This window comes from Alosa pseudoharengus, unplaced genomic scaffold, assembly GCF_046254945.1.
Source record: "Alosa pseudoharengus isolate Yale_2024_CS ecotype anadromous, Long Island Sound unplaced genomic scaffold, YU_APseudo_1.1 YU_APseudo_1.1_scf_3, whole genome shotgun sequence".
Lineage (NCBI taxonomy): Eukaryota > Metazoa > Chordata > Actinopteri > Clupeiformes > Clupeidae > Alosa > Alosa pseudoharengus.
The window spans coordinates 38,909,475-38,924,975 of record NW_027468718.1 but is presented as its reverse complement, the minus strand read 5'-3'; the positions used below and the strand labels follow the sequence as shown (position 1 = coordinate 38,924,975).

Below are 15,501 nucleotides of genomic sequence, written 5' to 3'. Positions count from 1 at the left end.
ATATTATCAGTTCCACTACAGAATAATTAATGTGTAGGCTGTAACTTAATGTTATATGTGCAATTACAGGAGAACTTGATGGGTACTGGGGGATAGAAGATAGCCTACCCATGCCTTCTGACACTCATCACCCCTTACCCTGTTACCGATGCTGGAGCGCAAACTTAAACTTGGCCCATGCACAGCAGAACCCGTGTTAAAATAGAAAATTACATTTGGGATTCTCAAGGAGTCTATCCCACTCAATCTGTGACAAGGTAGGCTAGTTTAAGAAAGCATCATTCAAACAGTCTACGTAATGTCCATTGAATTATTTAATTGTGCTTTTGACAGTAATAGGATATCCTAAAGTTACGCATTTACACGGTCAGTTAGGCTATTGTCAACCAAGGTCTCGTTCCTTGGCAGACGCTCAAGTATTGCTCTTTTTTGTTATTACAGTTCTCTCCTCGTAAGCCTCGAGGAGAACTTGCTACTCCACCTCTGAAAAATACGGTGCTCTTCGATTCGCCGGTTTCACTCATGGTTTCGTCTCTCAATAGATGATGCCTTTATAAGTTTGCCGTGAACGCGCACAACTCTAGGTTATGTAACACAGGGTTGATTGAACTAACCGGTGTTTTGGAACCGACAGCTCGGGTTTAGTCGTCACAGGTTCAGACAACCCAGAGGTTAAGTTTTATCTCAGTGTTTGTTAAACCTCCTTTCTGGAATACCCCCAGTGCTCATAGATTATTTAGAGGGCATGCCAAGTAAAAGGTTTTCCTGTCTTTTAATTACAAATGTAAATGGAAGGAGTTACTGAATCATGGTCAACTATCAGATGGGATTAAAATTGTACTTTTTGACAAGAAACACTCAAGGTGGGTTTCGCATACATAGAAGAATGACTATACTGAAAAGAACTGAAGGTCTGTGATATTGTGGGGCTGTTTTTATTCCAAAGGCCCTTGGAACCTTATTATGACCGCAGCTAGTGCTAACATCAACCTGTTAACCAGATAATACTCAATGACAAAAACTGTCACTGAGTCTTGTGTTTGGCATATAGTTTCAGCTACAGTATACACACTAGATGTGGTAGGTGTCTGTAACTCCCAAAGACAAACACCTTTTGCATATAGCTCTGGAAAAAGTTAAGAAACCACCGCAATTTTTTCTGATATTTTTCTGACAGCCATTCCATTTAAGTGTCTGTTGAATTCCAACATAAGCACACCTCATTCTACTAAATGAGGTACTGATTAGGTGATCACCTGAACCAAATCTTATTTAACAAGGAAAAGTATAAAAACCACTGCTATGGTTCTCACTAACACCTTGTCGTCTAATGATTAAACGGAGCCCTGGAGAGGCCTACAAGCCACAGTGTCTCACACTCACTGTGAAATTTGGTGGCGGATTGGTGATGATCTGGGGGTGCTTCAGCAAGGCTGGAATCAGGCAGGTTTGTCTTGATATCAGCAAAAAGCAAAAAAAACAAAAAGCAAACAGTTACAAACAGTCACGCACTTGGCGGCAAAAAGATGGCGTTCAGAGAGGGGGACATGGCAGAGCTGAGGCGCGTGCAAGGGGAACTGAAATTCAAGCTGAAGGAAGCTAAGGAGGATTACAGAAAGAAGGTGGAACAGAAACTGCAGGAAAACAACTTGAAGGAGACATGGGACTGCATGAAGGTTATCACTGGCCTGAAGAAGAACAGCAGCTCTGTGGAGGGGGACCTGGACAGGGCGAACCAGTTGAACCACTTCTGCAACAGGTTTGACTGCCCTGCTCCAGCTCCAATGGCGGTGGTCTGTCCACCATCCACCAGCCCCCACCCTCACACCCCCTCAATACCAGCGCAACACTCACCTCCATCATCACAGGCTATCGTACCCCCACCATCACTGGATTTTGCACCCCTCCCCCACATGGCGATCACGAACAATGAGGTGACAACGACCTCAGTCAACAGCCATCAGACACACAGATCCCAGATGCACCCCTCCCCCTCCCCTCCCCTCACACCCCTCACCATTACAAAAGATCAAGTGACAGTCCAACTTAAGAAATTGCGCAGCAATAAAGCAGCTGGGCCTGACAGACTGTGCCCAAGGCTACTCAAGGCCTGTGCTGCTGAACTGGGGGAGCCACTGAAGCACATCTTCAATTTGAGCCTACGCCTTGGACAAGTTCCAACACTGTGGAAGACATCATGTCTCACCCCTGTCCCTAAGAAGCCACACCCCAGTGAGCTTAATGACTACAGACCTGTCGCTCTTACATCACATGTGATGAAGACAATGGAGCGATTGGTCTTAGGCATGCTCAGACCCCAGGTACGCCATGCACTAGACCCGCTACAGTTTGCTTACCAGGAGAAAGTGGGCGTGGACGATGCCATCACTTATCTTCTACACAGGACACATTCCCACCTGGACAAGGGGAAAAGTGCTGTGAGAATCATGTTCTTTAATTTCTCAAGTGCTTTTAACACCATCCAGCCCCTCAGATTGGGAGACAAGCTCTTGCAGATGGGTGTGGACGCTCACCTGGTAACCTGGATTACAGATTACCTGACCGAGCGACCACAGTTCGTCAGACTGAAGAACTGTCTCTCTGACACTGTGATCTGCAGCACCGGAGCGCCACAGGGAACTGTGCTCTCTCCAGTCCTGTTCACCCTGTACACATCTGACTTCTGCTACAACACCGAGTCATGCCACATGCAGAAGTTTTCTGATGATACTGCAATCGTGGGGTGTATCAGGAACGGGCAGGAGGAGGAATACAGGAGCCTGGTGGAGGACTTTGTGCAATGGTGCAAACTCAATCATCTTCAACTTAACACTTCAAAGACCAAGGAGATGGTGGTGGATTTCTGCAGGTCTAAGCCCACTCTGCTACCAGTCCACATTGATGGGGTCAATGTGGAGGTGGTTAGCACCTACAAGTATCTGGGTCTCCACCTGGACAATAAACTGGACTGGTCAGCCAACACTGATGCACTCTACAAGAAAGGGCAGAGCAGGCTGTACTTCCTGAGGAGGCTGCGGTCCTTCAATGTGTGCAGTAAGCTCCTCAGGATGTTCTACCAGTCTGTTGTTGCCAGCGTCCTCTTCTATGCAGTAGTATGCTGGGGAGGAAGCACAAGGAAGAAGGATGTGGGGCGAATTGACAGGCTGGTAAGGAAAGCTGGCTCTGTAGTGGGAGCTGAACTGGAGTGCATCACTTCACTATCTGACAAAAGGACCCTGAACAAACTGATCAACATCTTGGACAACGAGTGTCACCCACTCCACAGCACTATTGTTAACCACTTGTACCACTGTCTTTATGCCTCACTGTTTGCGTGCTATATTAGCACATATGCACATATTTTTATATATTGTATTAAGTGTTAGTATAATTTGTATTTTAGTATATTTAGCATATTCTTTATCTTCTACTGTCCTTACTGCTTAGTTGTGTTTTATATTATATACTTTAATTACTCTTTCTGCTGTTAAAGAATGTGTTTGTGTTGTATGTATGCTGCTGAGACCTTGAATTTCCCCTGGGGATCAATAAAGTATCTATCTATCTATCTATCTATCTATCGGGAATGCACTGACCACTGGCAAACAGCGTAATAAAGTGAGACCACGTGACAGGCCGCCACCGTAGCTGAAGCTTCAAGCTGGATTCGAACCGGCAATGTTACTGGCACAATTCTTCATGTGCTCGGCAACGGTGAAGATGCTTAACCTCATGCTCTCTATTACACTCCCCCTCTCGGTGTTGGCGGGATCTCTCCACCAGTGTAGGGCCCTGTGAAGCCTGCGGGACACAGTCACCTTGGCCTGGGAGGGCCCTTGGGGGCACAGGCCTAGGCTCAACAGGCACCTCTGGACTGGGCGCATGTGAAGGAGGGCAAGGGGCACTACCTGCACCATCACCGCCATAAGGCCCAAGAGGCGAAGGCAGAGTTTCCACTCCACCTGGGCGTGCAATGTGCGCTTGGGTACAAGAAAATAACAGGAGAAGAACCCCACTTGGGGGTCTGAACGCCCCACTGCCTGCTCCTTAGACACTGCAGCGAGGCACACAGAGGCTGACTGGAGCTCTCTCAAAAGAGTGGGATCACCGGCACTGCTTTGCAAGAGACCAGAGAGGTGTCGAACATACAGGGACAGAATGGCCGCTGTGTTAGCCACAGATGCCTGTGAATGAGGACGAGGCCAAAGCCACCTGTGTGCTGCGAGCTAGGTTGGCTAGCGCAGTACACAGACTGTTCCTGAGTGCGTTAGTGGGCAGCAGCACGGGCAATACACTGCAGGAACAAGGCGTCTACCGACGCAGCAGCAGCAGCTGATACTTACCTGTCTACACGAGTCACGCTGAACTAATCAGTCGTGACCACGAGAGTACTGCAACGTAGGGAGCCAGCCACAGTTCTCAGTCACCGGCACGAAGCTGGGCAACCTGAGCGATGGGGAAGGCCAGCCAGAATGGAGGTCTCCCTCCTTGGCCGCCGGTCAGCGGGGAGTCACACTCGGTGCGTGAGCCGTGGGTTGCACGCGCAATATACCAAGCAACAATAAATTTCCGGCCGTAGCCAGACAACGACTTGAATAGTTTGAGGGATAAACCGCTTGCTTACAGCTGACCGAAGCCTGCCAAGCAAGGATTCCCGAACAGTGGGTGAGCCACGGGTTACATGCGCAATACGCTGCCAAGGGATTCACTACTTTCAAGCCACGAAGAGTATGCGAAACTGCAACAATCCAGGGAGGCTGCCCGTAGACAGACGCCCAAACTTACCAAGTAAGTGGATTCTTAGCTGCAGACAACTCGCACAAGAAAGTTTCACCTGTTCACTACCACATGGTCGCAACAGTGGAGATCAAACAATCAGTGATTACACGCCAACACAGGTGTTTCATAGGTTCGGGTTGGGCGTGTCCGGGCGAGCCGGTGTGTCTTAAAGCCTATCCACGGTCCTTAGCAGGTGGGGGTTCATTCCCCGTACATATGGAATATGTAACGGAGTGGAGAGATGGTCTCAAGACGATAGAGAACTGGATAAACACTACACTGTGTGGAACTATCATTTTTACCATTGATGAAAAGTCTTGATATTAACTGCAACAGTCTTTGAAACTACGGCCCTTCTGTCACTAATCCATAATATACAGCATCAACGTTAATTGGGGCAACTCAAGGAAATCCTCTCCTCCAATTGAACGAGACGACCTTATAGGCTACCAGTAGCCTGTCTTTACCACAGTATGCAAGGCAAATAGTACATACATACATAGGCCACATAGTAGGCCTAGAGTTCGCTTTGTTTTCTTTGGTCATAAAATCTCCCAATAGGCTAACAACTATTTTTTTACTGTCACCCAAGATAGCCTGTCTCGCTGCCTAAAATGCACATGCGTTGTCACGGCTATAAACAAATCTTGCACACAGGAAGAAGGCTGGGTTTTTTACATTTTATTTACGTTTAAAACAAACGTTTGCATCATGTGAAGCATACCTGAGGGGTATTCCAGAAAGAAGGTTTAACAAACACTGAGATAAAACTTAACCTCTGGGTTGTCTGAACATGTGGCGACTAAACCCGAGCTGTCGGTTCCAAAACACCGGTTACCAGTTAGTTCAATCAACCCTGTGTTAGATAACCTAGAGTTGTGCGTTGTGCGTTCACGGCGAACTTATAAAGGCATCATCTATTGAGAGTCGAAACCATGAGTGAAACCGGCGAAAGGAAGAGCACCGTATTTTTCAGAGGTGGAGTAGTCGAGGCTTACGAGGAGGAGAGAACTATAATAACAAAAAAAGAGCAATACTTAAGCGCCTGCGTCCGAGACCTTGCTTGGCAGAGAATAGCCTAACTGACCGTGTAAATGCGTATGTTTAAGATAGCCTATTTAATGTCAAAAGAACAATTAAATAATTCACTGGACATCACGTATTGTATTGACTGCTTTGAATGCTTTCTTAAACTAGCCTAGTTGTCACAGATTGAGTGGGCCATAGAATTCTTTGAGAATCCCAAATGTAATTTTCTATTTTAATGCGGGTCCTGCAGCTGTGGGCCAAGTTAAACTTTTGCGCTCCATCATCGGAAGGGTGAATGTCGGAAGGCATGGGACTTTAATGATCCTCGTGGGTTTGTGTCCAGGAAAACTAATGAAGTTGCGCAGGAACTGCTTTAGCGCAAGGCAAACTTTACGCACCAACCGACAGCTTGCCGATATGCTCTGCGTCTCCAACACTACAAAAACTCCCAGTCGGAGAGCGTGTGCAGCCTATTAAAAAATATTTTATCCCAAATGCCATCAACATGCTTAACCAAACTTAGTGACAACATGCATACCCGGCTGAGCTGTACAGCTATATTTAAACTTATTTATTAATTTTCTATAGGCTATGTTTCCCCTTTTTTGTACTGTACTTTTTACTTTTTTTTGTACTGTACTTTTTAAATTATATCTTCAATGTGTCTGAGATGTTGTTTGTCCATCTGTCTGGTCAGCCAAACACAAATGTCCACTATGGTGTAGGCTAGCTAGCCTACATTAAAGATTTATTTTATTCTATTCTAATCCACCATGCGTAATGTAGGGATGGAGAATGCTTTTCAAGTAGCCTATATTTAGGATTCAGCTGAAAAACTCTAGCGCTCTTGAAAAACTCGTTTGGAAAAGAATGGATAGGCTATCATGTGATGTTGTGGTCTTATCACCCTGTCACGGTGAATTGCACGGATGAATATTACATGATTTTGTGCTTCTTTGTCAATCGGACCTTCGTCAAAATGAAACGCCATTGTGTGATAAGTGTAAAAATAGCGGCCTGATTGCACTGAAATAACCGAACATAATTTAACATAACCTGAACAAAACCTACCCCCTAAGTTCAGAGCCTATGTTACCATAGTTACTTACATAGCCTGATCATTTTTGAGCTTTCTGGAACTGAAATCCCAGGTTTACCTTTTACTCTGGGTTTACATACCCAGTTCAGTTCAGAGCCTATGTTACCATAGTTACTTACATAGCCAGATCATTTTGGAGCTTTCTGGAACTGAAATCCCAGGTTTACCGCTAACTCTGGGTTAATATACCCAGTTAAGCCAGTAAACCTGCTTTCTGGAATACCCCCCTGTTGGTTACCCAACATAATAAGCTATTTTAAATGTAAAACGTCCGATGCATATCGCCCCCATGTGTCCGAACCCGAATATAATTTCTAAATATTTGTCCGAACCCGACCCGACCCGTCGGGTTCGAGTCGGGCAGCCACACTCTATTACACTTAATTAATTAAGTGTGCTTTCAAGGCAGCACACTTATTGTTCTTCTTAAGTTTTATTATTAAGTGTGCTTGCAAAGCAGCACACTTATTGTTCTTCTTAAGTTTTATTAAGTGTGCTTGCAAACTAAAGCTTCACAGGTCACAAATTTGGTCCTCACAAAAGTTACAGAAAAGATTTTTGATTTTCAGAAGCGTTTGCCCGTCACAGCCAAACGAAATCGGCGACGAAGCTCCGAAACAGGAAGTCGTCCCTATCACAGGAACACTGTCACATATCGATACCAAATGTTGTATGTGAACTCGGGACTCCAACGTGAGGGTGCTTGAGCTAAAAAAAAAATAAAACATTCCAAAAGTTTCCAGCATTTGGAAAACCACCCACCCGTATTTGGTAACTATCACCTTCCACATTTGCAGTTGTACTGGTACATCTATCACAATGCCTTCCATACTTATGCACAATGTCTCTGGGCAGCCACAATGTCTCCGGGCAACCTTTTCCAATCATGAAATCCTTGCTCTGCCATGGGGTAGTATGGACTTACGAACTGAAGTAGCAAGGAGAACATTAGCTATTTATAGCTGACGTAGTACAGTTATTTTCACATTGACGGTATTCAAATTAAATTTTTCATTATTGTTAAATATCATGATGGGAGAGTATTATTAAAAATGTTACAAGCAGGGTGCGATTTGTAGGGGGGGATGGTGAGGATTTCCCACCCTCTGGTTTTCCTATCCCTACCTCTGCTAAATTATTTTTATCGTCGGGGAGGACAACATTTATCCCCCTCTGCCCCTCATATTGATTAATGCTACTTCATATAAGTAAAGCGCTGCAACGTGAGAACAGTCTAGTAGGCTAGCCTACATAATAATCTGACATCAGAAACGCACCATCACCGTCAGCACTGATGCTGCTGACACAGTGGCTGCGTGATAACTTAATTTGGCCTTGATCGTGCAGGACATTTCAGAATGTCGAGTGTGTAATCCATCATAAATGGCTAGGTTCAAAGGAAAAGTTAGCTGGACAAATGAAAGAAAACGAGAAGGATTCAGTGAAGCATAATAATGTTTTAGAACCTTCAAAATTAGAAAACTGATGCAACTGAGATGGAGGACAACTGCACGTAGAGTAGAACGTAGGCCTATTGTCCGAAGGAACTTACATTAAATGAGGAGATATTTGCTGAATGTCACAAAAAGTGTTACAGAAATTGCTTGGCATCGCTTATTCAATGGCTCTCTACCGAAACACCTGTAGTTTGCGGAGGACGAACGAGAAAGCACTCGTTTGATAAATCAGCCAGTAGTAGACAAATAACTTTTAGAAATAATCTGTACTACAAAAACGTATGTTGGTGGGTATTTAAACTATCTAGCGGGTGTTTAAACAGCTGCAAGAAATAGAAGCTTCATGGTCTTTATGTTCTGGTTCGTAAATTATTTTCATAAAACTTCAAGTTGCCCTATAATTTTACTCTCCAAACTCTTCACTGCACTGTAGGCAATTAACTGACAGTATGATAGGCTATTTATTTTCTGTAGGCTACAATAAACACATTTATTTTTTCAACTTTTGCAATATTACGCACTTGGCTACTGAACGCAAATCAGCAGGAGAGAGAATGCACGTAGCCTACGCAGCGTGTAGCGCAATGTGTAGGCTATTTGGTTACCAACAAACACTGTTAGCCAATTCACTAACTTAAGACTTCAGTGCCATAATATACAACGTTTTTTACACAACAAATACAGAAAGAATGGAGGCAGCAAAAGTAGAGAAGTCATTTCAGATGGGGCAAGAACAAGGTGAATTTGTATGCTTGTCAAAACGTAGTCCTACCCTGCATTAGAGGAGCTGATCATCATACCAAGCACACTCGCTGTTTAAAGTCATAGGGCCTACACCACGGTAAACTAAAACTAAAATGTTACAAAGGTGGCAAAAATAATATAGGCCTAGGGTATTATTAGCCATGACATTACTAGGCTATGAATCGTTCGTTCATTTTTTATTTTTTTTTTGGGGGGGGGGGGTTACAAACTTATTCAAAATCACCCCCCCCCCCCCCCTCTGGTTTTTACACAAATCGCACCCTGGTTACAAGTATGCAAATTCATATGTTTACGGGCATTTAGGTTTTACTGTGTTGTTTTGTTGTAAAGACATGCAAGGCATTCTGGGCCATGTAATGAACAGTGGTCGGCAGCACTCCATACGTATTAATATGAATAGGTGTTTCTGTAAACCTAGGGACAATAAACAGCTATCTCTGTTACAAAAACGAGCTGGTAATTGCTCATTGAAGAGGGAACTATGATAAAAAGATTGTTTTCCTAAAAGCATGGAGTTGACGAAAGAATAAGCAGGAAATGTCACATTAATGTTAAATAGCCTACATCTGAACGCTAGGTGGCAACGTTGTATTACATTTCACTAAATACGATGTGAGCTTCACAAGTAAGGAAGGTGCAAAGATTATGTAATTTATCATGGGAAATTATTGGAAATTTTATTTCTTGTTTATTATAATTGCAAACCACACACATCCATTCGTAATCACACGTAGGCCTACACTTTTAATACCTTGAAAAGACTCTCATTTTGTTTATTTGATGTTGCCTAGCAATGCAGCCTTTAGAGCAAAGATTCTAGAACAGAGCTTCAGTGAGACACATTTCGAGTTCGTGGCCAAGTACCTAAAATATCGGTTTCCATGTGTATGTGCTGGTTGGCGTGCGTCCTTTATGAAAGTAAGTGTTTTATAGAGTTACAGACATAACTAGAAAAGCATTTCCTGAAGGAAATACAGTGCATGAAAATGCAAAAATATGATGAGTTCATATGGTTACATTATTTGCTTGGTAGATAAGGTTTACTATAGTTGGAATGACTGAACAGCTAAATAGGTTGATAATTGAAATGGTTAAATTTTTAGGCAGATAGTTGACGATAACTAACAGTTGGAATGGCTCCAATGTTTGCTAGTAGTTATGCTAACTATGTTAACAAAGATAATAATGCTAACCAAGTAACTATGCTAACTAGCATGCTAACAATGTTAAAATGTTAACTATGCTAACCATATGACTTAGCTAACCTAGCTAATCATTTTTATTAGTTATGCTAACTATGCTAACTAGCATGTTAACATGCTAATTATGCTAACCACATGACTTAGCTAACTTAGCTAATCATTTTTAGCAGTTATGCTAACTATGTTAACTGGCATGCTAACATGCTAACTATGCTAACCATGTGACTTAGCTAACTTAGCTAATCATTTTTAGCAGTTTTGCTTAAAATGTTAACTAGCATGCTAGCATGCTAACTATGTTAACTATGTGACTTAGCTAACTTAGCTAATCATTTTTAGCAGTTTTGCTAAAAATGCTAACTAGCATGTTAACATGCTAGCATGCTAACTATGCTAACCATGTGACTTAGCTAACTTAGCTAATCATTTTTAGCAATTTTGCTAAAAATGCTAACTAGCAAGCTAACATGCTAGCATGCTAACTATGTTAACCATGCTAACTAGCTACAGTGGGTAGGAGTCATAGTTGATGACAAGTAACAGTTACAATGGCTAAACAGTTAAAAAGTTCAGTAGTTTAAAGGGTTAAATTGTTTAACAGTGAAATATTGTAGTCAGGACTTTTATTTTGAAACAGTTTTTGGCAGAGGAAGCAGTTGAACAGGATGTGTAGTCTTAATAGGGCCAGTTTGTATGCTTAAAGCCTGAGACTGGCAGTTGAGATCCAGGTGGCCTGAACACCTGCCTTAGGATTCAAATGGTTAAATTATTTGCTAGGTAGATGAGGTTTAATATAGTTGGAATGACAACTAGGTAGATGAGGTTTAATATAGTTGGAATGACTGAACTAGGTAGATGAGGTTTAATATAGTTGGAATGACTGAACAGTCAAATAGGTGGATAGTGTAAAAGGTTAGCCTGAGAAACTGATAGGGTGCAGGTGGCCTGGCCACCTGGCCTAGGATTCTAATTGCTTAACGGCAGTCTTAATAGAGCCATATTGTATGCTTAAAGCCTGAGACAGAGTATATAGTTTAAAAGTTGAATGTAGATAGTGTAATGGATGTTGATAGACAGAAAGTTGAATGGATGTTGATAGGCAGACTGTTTAATGGATGTTGATGGATAGTTCAATGGGTGGATGAGTGAATGGTTTAAAGAGGATGAATGGATAGAAAGTTGGATGAAATGTGTCTTATATCCTTGTAGAATGGAGAAACACAGAGAGAGTTGGTCTAGTTCAGTAGAAAGCAGTTGATACAGGTGCAATCAGTTGAACTGATTCTTTGATGGGGCCTAGATGAGCAGCTGGAAGATGATACAGGTGCAAATCAAGTTAATTAGTCCATTGTGATGTCATCAGCCCATGTTAAGTCTATGGGAACATTTTGAGTAGTTTTTAATTAATAGTTTAAAAAGTATAAAAGTTACAAAGCTGAAAAATACATAGCCCACATGTCCTAAGTAAGACCTACGCAACATAGTTTGAATGAAGTTTCTACGTTAAACGGTTGAAGCTGCATTAACGGCGTTAGAAGAAGACGAATAATAAGAACTAGAAAAGCATTTCCTGAAGGAAATACAGTGCATGAAAATGCAAAAAATATGATGTAAAATATCATACAGAGTAAAAACAAACTATATTGGTTGCTAGGTAGATGAGGTTTAATATAGTTGGAGTGACTGAACAGTTAAATAGGTAGATAGTTTATATGGTTAAATGATTTGCTTGGTAGATAAGGTTTAATATAGTTGGAATGATTGAACGGTTAAATAGGTGGATAATACTTAACTTAGTTAACTTAGCTAATGTTTTCATTTTTAGTAGTTATGCTAACTAGCATGTTAGCAATGCTAACATGCTAACTATGTTAACCATGTGACTTAGCTAACCTAGCTAATCATTTTTAGCAGTTTTGCTAACTATGCTAACTAACATGTTAGCATGCTAACATGCTAACCATTTTACTTAGCTAACTTAGTTAATCGTTTTTAACAGTTTTGCTAAAAATGCTACCTAGCATGTTAACATGCTAGCATGCTAACTATGCTAACCATGTGACTTAGCTAACTTAGCTAATCATTTTTAGCAGTTTTGCTAAAAATGCTAACTAACATGCTAGCATGCTAACTATGCTAACCAAGTTACCAAAGATCCTTAATATACAAAGATAAAGCAGCACAGGCTTCTACAATGGAATGGAATTGTACACAGTTCCTGCCTCCTAAAAAGGCATGGTCAGAATGCGCTGACGCTACCTCGTTGATGAAAACGTCAAATATTTTTCATTTTCGCGCCTCTCTCTTGCTGTGACCAACTGGAGCTGGCCTGGGTGACTGAATTTGGTACATCGTCGTGGCAAGATGCGGTCTGATTTCCAGGTAAGTGGCAGTTTGAAATGTGGCAAGGTATTTGTGATTAGTCTGTGTCAGTGTAACGAGTTATCTATGTAGTAAAATGTCTGCGGAGTTTAGGTAATAACATTATTATTATCTCGTGTCGCCGTCATGAATGTTAGCTCATTGAGGAGTAACGTTAGTTGACGTTAGCTGCTAGCTAACCATCTGATACCGATAGCAGAGCTAGCTGAGGCACTAGCTACCAGATTAATTTGGTAGTTAGGCTACAAAGATAATTTACGAACCTGATATTTGCTCTACCTAAATCGGCATCACTATAGCTTGTGGATCAGATCTACTGCAAGCGACATTGATTTAGCAGTTTTGAAATGTGTTTAGTTGCTAGTAAAAAATGAGTAGCTACCGTATGTACACAGTTGTTGGTGCACTGAATTTTATTATCAGCCTAGCGTAGCAGCTAGTGAAACATTTAGTTTTACGCCATATTCTCTGTCTGTCCTTGATGACGCGACGATTTTCTCTACTGATCTCTGCCCCGATCCTGCACATTACATATTTTTGTATTAAGTTTGTCTCTGATGGCAAATGTGTAGTCAGGGTGGCGCTCAACGATTGTGTTGAATAACGTTACATCAGTTGTGAGTAGTTTTTCTCGGATGGTCTTGCACAGACCCTTATCAAGCAGCACTAAAATGAACGTCATGTTTGCTAATTCTCTCCCCAGTTGTTGGACGAGCAGAAGGACGCTATGGATGGTGAGGATGAACCCGCGATGACAGGGAGGAATGAACTTGAACCTGTGTTATTCAGAGGATAAGTCAATGCTATGTACTGTGTTCTGTAACTGTCCGCTCTTGTGGCCATTCAAATGTATAGGGCAATTCCACGCAAAACTGTAACATCCATAACACCAACACAATGCCATGGTATTTAGTTGGCATTATGGATGTGACAGTTTTGCGTGGAATTGCCCTATACAAGTTACAGACTTTCAAAGTTAAACATATCAAATATAATTTCATATAGGCTACTAACAATCAGACCTGAAGACTTCATGAAACACTACCAAAATAAAGTTGAAACTAATTCTACAAAAGGCACTCCAAAGGAAAAGCCTTTTTGGCTGCATTGGCCAACATGTTTCGACCAACAGCCTGTCACTATGAAACTCTGTAACTAGATTTAAACTTCCCTCTGTATGGAAAAAAAGATCTATTATTCAACATTAGTTAACACACTGAGAATGATTGCTGCACTATATGTATTGTTCTCTAGCAACCTGAAGGTCCAAGACTCAATCCACTGAAGGCTCTCCGTAAGATGGTGGATCTGATGTCTGCTTTGTGGTCCTATAGGACGACGCCATGGATTGGGGTCAGAGATGCGCCTGAGAAGTAAGTGTTTGTGTTTGTAATCAAGTGCTGTAATCACAATTTGACTGATGCTAAAACTGGAGTAGGGGATTTGAATGGACATTTATACCGTGAATTTAAGACATCAAAAAGCCTGTTCATGGCCTCAAAGAAGTCAGTCGTAGTATTTGCCTAACTTGGCAGCCTCTCCAGCTGTATCATAGTCTTCAGTCCTATTGTGTTATCACAGCATTTATAGTATGAAGGATCATATTAAGCAAAGCAATGTGCAGGTGTAGTAACTTAATTTCAAGAACATAAGAACATAATTGTAATTCATGATGTTTTTTTTTTTTTTTTTACTTTGCGTGGTGTTGTCTCTGTTTTAGGTGCTGTAAATGCTGGCCATATGACTTCAACCTTCATCCAACCAAACGAAGAGATCCTGCTTTCCTACACTCCATTCAGGATGTTAGTTAATTCAAAGACAATAACAGTATTTAGTTTTGTAAATGCTTAACTACCACTCAATGCAGGACACATCTACTGGCAGTTGATGGAGGGGGTTTAGGGCAGTTGTGCTATTCTTTTCCTTGTGGGTAGACTGCAGAATGTGGCTATGTATGCAGGTGTTAAATTGTGGGATTTGTTGAAAATGTGAATTTCAAATAAAACCATACCATTCAAAGTTAGCCTCACACACTTTATACCCTCCTTTCCTCAGGTTTACTTGTTTGGATCGGATGGACAAGTCGGCACTCCTTATATTAACAAGCTACCTCTTTCTTCTACTAGTTCAATAATATGGTATCTGAAAGAGAAATGCCAGTGTTCATCATATTTTTAGCCTTATGTCAATGAAAAAATAAGTGGTGTATTTCCATTGTAATTTGCGTGGGTAGTAGGCCTAAAGATATGGCCGTGTGGCGGCGCTACTTTATCAAACATCAGAGGTAAGGCTAATTGAGAAAGCAGACGTCTGGTTAGGTGTGCTAGTTAGCAACTTGTTAACCAGGGGCACGTTTCCCATAACCATAGTTGCTAACTAAGTTAGCTACTTTGTTGGTTACAATGCAAACTATGGTTTTGGGAAACGCACCCCTGGCTGTCCAGATTATTATGTGATATGACCTACTTGTTAAACAATAATATGCAATACTATAGTACAGTGGTTCTCAAATGGGGGTACGTGAGATTTTAAAATATACAAATAATTTGCAATAAATGTAGTCATGGATTACTATCCAAATGTTTGAATTTTGTATGTGTTTATTAGTTCCAAAGTTTAATAAATTAGACACTGATGGCACAGTGCTCTGTTTTAAATCTTTTTTTTTCTCAACCAAAAATGCTTTGCGCTGGTTAGGGGGAAGGCTACTTGGCTGAAAAAATATTTCACAGGGGGGTACATCACTGAAAAAAGGTTGAGAAACCACTGCCCTAGTTTATGTGTATGG

The 15,501-nt window shown here is 41.7% G+C and overlaps 1 long non-coding RNA gene across 1 annotated transcript; it reads left to right on the top strand.

Annotated features, from left to right (window-relative positions):
* Positions 1 to 12,578: 12,578 nt before the first annotated feature.
* LOC143099775 (uncharacterized) lies at positions 12,579 to 14,736 on the top strand. Its single transcript, XR_012981752.1, has 4 exons — positions 12,579 to 12,713; positions 13,417 to 13,447; positions 13,968 to 14,086; positions 14,434 to 14,736. It is a non-coding gene; the product is annotated as an uncharacterized LOC143099775 (long non-coding RNA).
* The last annotated feature ends 765 nt before the right edge of the window (positions 14,737 to 15,501 follow it).